The sequence below is a fragment of the Panthera tigris genome, chromosome C1 (genome assembly GCF_018350195.1).
Source record: "Panthera tigris isolate Pti1 chromosome C1, P.tigris_Pti1_mat1.1, whole genome shotgun sequence".
In the NCBI taxonomy this organism is placed as follows: Eukaryota; Metazoa; Chordata; class Mammalia; order Carnivora; family Felidae; genus Panthera; species Panthera tigris.
Genome location: NC_056667.1, coordinates 76,377,501 through 76,384,289, shown reverse-complemented (window position 1 = coordinate 76,384,289; position 6,789 = coordinate 76,377,501).

Here is a 6,789-nt window from a genome sequence, read left to right as displayed (position 1 = left end):
CAAGTATCTTAACTTCTTTAGTCTCAGTTTCTACAACCTGAAAATGGGTGTAATCATATCTCCTTAAGTTGAAGGGGTTAAATAAGATAATGTTTGTAATGCCTAACATGGTGCCTGCCACCTCACAGGTGTTCAGTGAAATGAAGATAATCCATGTGGTGTTTTGAGAGGACAATGGGAGGGCTGTCTGAAGAGCTGTCTTGCCTTGTGTAAACTAGTAGTGGAAAACAAACCAGAAATGTCCAGTTAGGGAGAGTGGTGAGGAGGCTTAAAGGCCAATTTAAGGAGGTAGGGCTGTTACAGGCTATCAGAGCTATCCAGGGCTTTCCAGTAATGTGAGGGTTTATGGTAGTTAATATCAAGGCACTCTGAAAGCTGTTTTGGAAAAAGGAAGAAACTCACTTTGCACATGTAAGGTGACAGGTGTATAGATTAGGATAGTGGAAGGGTTACCAGACCTGGTTGACCTGGTCTCTCTAAAGTTTTTTTTATAGACAGAGCTAAAGACTAAACAGTGTGGAGTTAGGGAACCTTTGTGTTTCGTTTTGTGTGTAGACCCCTAATAGTGTCACTTGTCCAGAATAAAATCAGTATAGACCCACAACTTTGGAAAATAGAACTTGATGTTCAGGGACTGTAAAAGGTGGGAAGTAACTTTAATGCTAAGTAAGTCTTAGAACTTGCTTTAGCTTAAAAAATAGCCCTTTAAAAATTTTTGTTCCTTTCTCCTTGTTAATGAAAATGAGTTTGTGCCTTTCGTTGGTTTCCAGGAAGACCTAAGTACAGGTCATTTGTAGCAGTGTAGAGTTTGAGGTTAGGATTGTAGTCACATTGGGTTAAATGGTGAGGTAGCAAAATGATAATTTTGGTGACTTTGTTTGGTGACATTGTGATTTGGATGAGAAAATGCTGTCCTTTCCCTTTGGTTTAAAGGGGATTTATTTATATTGTCTCATTTTCTCCTCACCTCTCTCTTTTTTCTGCCCATTGTAGTTTTGTAATGGGAGAATAAATGGTAGAGAATTGTTTTTCTAAAGAAAGTTGCATTGATTATATGGACACCAGTTTTTAAAATGTGAGGAAATTGCAACTACCTATTACTTTTCGGTGGTAGGCCTTAAACATGTTAAGCAGGAAAGGATAACTGACCTACCATTGATTTCCTGAATTTCACTGTTCTCCCATCTGGGGGCAAGGGCAACATGGTGCTAATAGCTCTGAGGTGTCTGGGGTATCCCGGTAGTTAACTGTAGCCAAGTATTGCTTCCCTTGGAAGGAGGATGCACATGCCAAGGGGATTGTGCACAGTGGTTGACAAACATAGAAAGGGGATAAATGACAAAGGAAAAGGCAGGCCCTGTGAGGTTAGAGGCAAAGCAAGCTGGCTTAGTCCTGTTGCTTCTGAGCAGGGGCAAGGAGTGTATTTCATTTCTCATCCCTTGAGTTTATTTAAATTATCTGTTGGGGTGGGGGTGGAAATAAGGCTGATTAATACTAAGATGCAAACATGAGGATTATACCCAGCTTCTGATACTCCTTTTCACTCCATCTTGGAAACTGAAGACCACAAAAGAAACTTGTTGGAAAGGAAGGAAGGAGAGAAAGCAAAAGGTATTTCTCCACTCTTTAATGAGAGGTGTTTTTTGAATATATGCTATTTTTGGATTTTTGGTATCCATGCCACCCTAACAGATCATCCACAGTAGCTCCTGGCTGAAGCCCTGGCCAGCGGGGTTTGAACCAGGGGCAGGTGGTATTGGACAGAGGGTATTCAGGGTGCTGCTGTCATTAATTTTGCTGAAAGAGCCTCATCAGAGACCACATGTCCCCTCCTTGGTGGGTGACATTGAGCCTTGGAGAGGGCCTCCATGCAGTTTTCAGCCTTGCCCCCTCCTCCAACCCTTCTGCCTTCTGCTTCTGCAGTGGGACCTCTCTCTCTCTCTTCCCTTTTTTTTTTTTTTCAATTAAATGAATTAATTACCAGGCGTTTAACTTTTTGCCAGACTCTTTCATTATGCCCAGAGTTGTTGCTGAGCGGCAAAGGGAAGTAATAACATTCGCAGTGAGGGGCAAATCCTGTTAATGAACAAATTAAAGTTCAAACAGTGATTCAAGTTCACAACCTCTCCGTGGCTCTTCTCTTTAATAAGAGTTATACATGTTACTTTCCTGCTCTTTTCTCCTTTTTATTACTTTTTAAGCTTTTCATCAACACTGCTGGGGCATATTTGAGGCTCCCAGCCTTTCAGCCCTGACAAGGACTGGAGCACTTATAATCCCATCTTAATTTGGCAACTTTTGTAAAACACATAAAGGGCCCAGGGTCACTTTTGGTCACCAGGGCCCAGTGACCATCTAGCTTCCACCTCCTTCCAGGGCTCTGTGGGTTGCTCCTCTCGCTACACATTCCTCTTCAGCAATCAGGATCTGATCACTCACCTTCCTGCCCCTGGGCACCGCTTTGCCAGGCGGGGCTGCAAGGGTGTGAGCCTTTGCCTCTCTCTGTCCTTCTCCTGTTGTCTTCACCTACCTGGTTGCAGCCCTTAGGGGGAAGGGGACTCTGTGAAAAGAGGGAGGAACCTTCAGACTAAAAGCTGGGAACCTTTACAGGGAAAGGATCCCCTCCTGGCCACCATTGTTACCAAATGCTGCTTGCCTCATTTAGGGGACCACGCAGATGCTGAAAGGCCCAAGCCTCATTGGCCCAAACCAGAGCCAGGCAGGGGCCTGGTGGGGAAGGAGCCCAGGCGGTATTGGGTGCCTGCCTACTTCTCTCTCTCCCTCTTTTTTTTCCCCCTCCCCATACTGTGGATTGCGTGGGGGTCTTTTCCACCTCCATGCCTGGCTTCTCACCACCATTCCCTGAGCGTGGCTTGATATAATCACCATGACAACTGCAATCTACGAGCATACACATAATAGAGATGAAATAGACAAAAGATTAGCATGCCATGAAAAGTACAATAAGTTTCTTATTTAGCATTTAGATAACTGTCTTTCCTTCGGAGCAAGCTTCAAAGTTGAAGCCAGTTTAGACCAAGAGGATTAATTCTTTCTCCCGCATGCTTCATTGAATCTCTCATTACCAAACTTTGTCTGTATTGATGTAAGATTTGATTGAAGATTAGAGCATTTAGCAAATCTTGCTTTTCTGCATGTATCAGGTCCTTTCAAGCACGGATCGCAGTGCCCAGTGGTCAATACCCTTACTTTTATCCAGTGTCTGCTTCATTTAAACTTAATCAACTCCATCAACGAACTGGAACAGGGAAACGTCCCTGCGGTAAGAATGTTGTGCTTTTGTGGGATAATTCTTTGCTCTTTCCCGATCCGTTGCCGTTAAACCTAAAATTGCACTATGATGAACTTTTTTTTTTTAATCAATATGATAATGACAATTGGGCCTGAATGCTCTGGTAGGACTTAGACTTGAGCTGAATCTGGTTTCCATCACTAAAACAACTTCTGGTCCTATGATAGTCCGCCTCCTTTTGTGTGGCTTTAATACCTTTTCTTCCCTGACATTGAATATTGCTCAAGCTGGAAAATGATGCATCTTTGTAGGGAAGGCTCATATGTCACAGCCAGAAAGTGAAGCAGACCGATTGGTTGTGTGAATTATCTGACTTGCTGCAGTGAATTATTTGCACTGTTTCCCTACCTAGTCAACAAGTTCCTGAGGTATAGTAGAGATCAATCAAAACTGACAGCCTGCATGTGAAGGCTTTACTGTGTAAATCTGGCGCACTCCTCCTAGCCATGCCGGCCCTGGCATCTGTATATCATTTTTATACTGCTACCAGTAGAGCAATTTCAAAAGTATTTGCAAGGAAAATGCGTGTCCCCATCTGTTCCTAGAAGCATAAATGTGCCACCTTCAGAGGGTTTTCACTGGTAATCATATCTTTAATGATCAACAGACTAGTGATATATATTTTTCCATAAAATGGGGTTTTCTTCACTTTATTGTGATTGGCTAGAATAAATAGCTTTTCCATATGTTCGGGAGATAAAATATAAGATTAGCAGAGGTCGTTTGTTGGATAGTAAACAAAAGAAACAATTCATTCCAAATAATCTTTGAACAGAAGCAATGACAAAATTAAGTTGCAATAACAGAGCATCTGAGGCCCCACATCAAAAAACAGACCTTGTTCCTCCTTGGAAAAGGAGCCGTTTAAGAGTAGAAACTTAGAGTCTCCTAGAGGACTCTGGTGGCTTATTTTCATGAGGCAGGGGAGGGAAGGAGCAGGGTAAGAAGGAGAGGCTAGAATAATACTTATTTGTTCTACTTCTGTTTTAAAGTCATATTTCCTATCCCTTTATTTTTTAAATTTATTTTTCAAATTCCTTTCCCTTTATTTTACCTGCTATTTGCCCATCTTCACTGCAGCACCCTCAGTAAGTGTGTTCCGAAAGTAAGAAAATGCAACCTTGCTGAATTTCTCTTCAGGCCTATAAGGAGATAGGGATGATTCTTGTACTTAAAAAATTAAAAGGCTGGCTTCCTCCATGGGAGATTTCTCTTCTTTCATAGAAAAGGGTGACCTTGAAGAGCCGAGCACAGTACCTGCCTTTAAGTGAAATTCCAGAGCCATGCAAAAGCTATCTCAAGATAGCCAAGACCCACCAGAAACCCCCTGGGAAGTGTTCTTAGCAATCTGATCCCACCTATGTAGGTTACAGTCTGAAGATACAATCAGGCCCTGACCTGCCTCCCCACACTTGTACCCACACATGTATTCTCCACACTCAGCACCCAAGAGGCCTACCCCTTTTCAAATGCAGACATTCTTAGTTCTGTAGACACTGTTAGAAGTTTGGAAACTTCTCCAGGATTTCTGTTAGAGGTTTCCACTGCCTAATTAGTAATCTTCAATCCTATTTTATTTGCAGAGTTGGGAGAGAACCTCCTGTTCCACAAAGGACTGACATTAGTTGTAAGATGCCTGAATCTATGTAAACAATGTCTTCAGCCTTCAGGCTCTCCAGAAAATAGGTGTAGAGCTGTTTAGACCTGTTTTCTACATGTCAGGAATTGAGAATGAGAAGTTGGGATGGGAGTTTCTCTGAAACATTGAAATTAAGAGCAGTTAGGTTAACTGTTCAGCTGATTCTTTATTGTTATTTTTACCCCCTTGGGACAATGTGGGTGTTGGGGGGGGGGATTCTGTCCTTTCTGTATATGTTACCCTCTTCACCCCCGTATTCCCCAGATATTTTTTTCCTCTCTCCAAATGCCTATTGCTCTCACTGCAGCAGGAGTGTATAGGTATTAGTCTGAAAATTGGAAATGTGGTGTTCAGGCTGATCCTAAGCAGAAAGTCTATTAGCATCTTAGACCTGACTTGTGTTAATTTCCTGGCCCCAGTGAGGCTTGGGAACACTGACAAATCAGTAGAAAAAATAGCTCACTTAAGTCTCTGGCCAGAAGAAGATGGGAAAGCTACCAACAAAAGATTTTCTTTTAAAATTTCCCCTTTATCTTAGAAACATAATCTTATAGGCTGGGTTGTACATAGGTAAGTGTAGACTTTATAGGATTTTACAGGTAGATCACATTTTGCCTGATCTGAAACTGTATTTGCTATAATACTACAATTAAGACTGAAAGAAAGGGAAGTCACACTTGTGGTTGCCACATTGTATTGTGATATACTGCAGATCTGCAGTCTGCAGTGAATTTGCCTGCTACAAGGAAATTCTGGCATGTATTGTGTATGAATGAAACATGATTTACACTCAGTTCAAAAAATTGAATTTCCTGATTTCTATATATCTTAGTTTGAAACCCATTTTGCATTGAATTTCTGTGTTGTTTTTAGAAAATGAAAAGAAGTAAACTCACCAACTGATTTTATGTGGGAGAAATAAATGTGTGATGTTTGCTCCTTCCCTTGTCCAGGAGGACGAGGCTGTTAACTATAGGTGGAACATTTCCCACTCTGTTCTCCTGTGTCCAGGGGTCCTGTTTAACCTACAGATCTCTGCCAGGAATATTGCTGTCCACACGGGAGTGGAAGACACTGCAGAGCTTACCTTTGGGGCTCAGGTTGGCTGAAGCTCTGAACCATAGAACTGCAGGCATCCAAGGTTTTCCTAAACACTAGATTGGAGCCATTTGCAACATATAGTCCTTTGCTGCTTCAGAACCACAGACCCTCTACATGTGCATATCCATAGCAGATATGGACAAGCATTGCAAATTTTAAAAACAGACATACTATGTTCAGGGTGAAAATTACTGCAGCAACAATGCCATCTCTTTCCCTCCAAAGTCTCACTGCCACCAAGCAACCTCATCAATAAATCCAAGCTTATTTCACTGAAAATGTACTTAATTCCAGAAAAATTACTAGATATGTGTATGTAGCAATATTATTTGTTAACCAGTTTTATGAAAAAACCTCTCCCACCTTAGAAGAAAATATTGAACCTTAAACTCTAATTCAGATATCTAAAAACATGTAGTTTAATACAGTGTTATTTTGCATATAATGTCTCATGATTGTAATATGCATAGTATTTGATTTTTTTAGATACCCCTTAACAAGACAGGGGAGCAAGCAGTATGGTGGTTTGCAAAGAAGTTCAGATTTTAAAAATAAGCTTAAGGAATTGCCTGTTTTAAGGAAAATAAACTCAATTGATTGTTAAAACAAAATGAACTATTAAAACTTAGTGCCAATTAACAATCTTTAAATTACTGATGAAATGCCACCTGGATCTTAAAAATGCCAAGGTGTTTAAAGTTATCCGAAAATGAAAAATTTGGAGGAATTGAAGTAC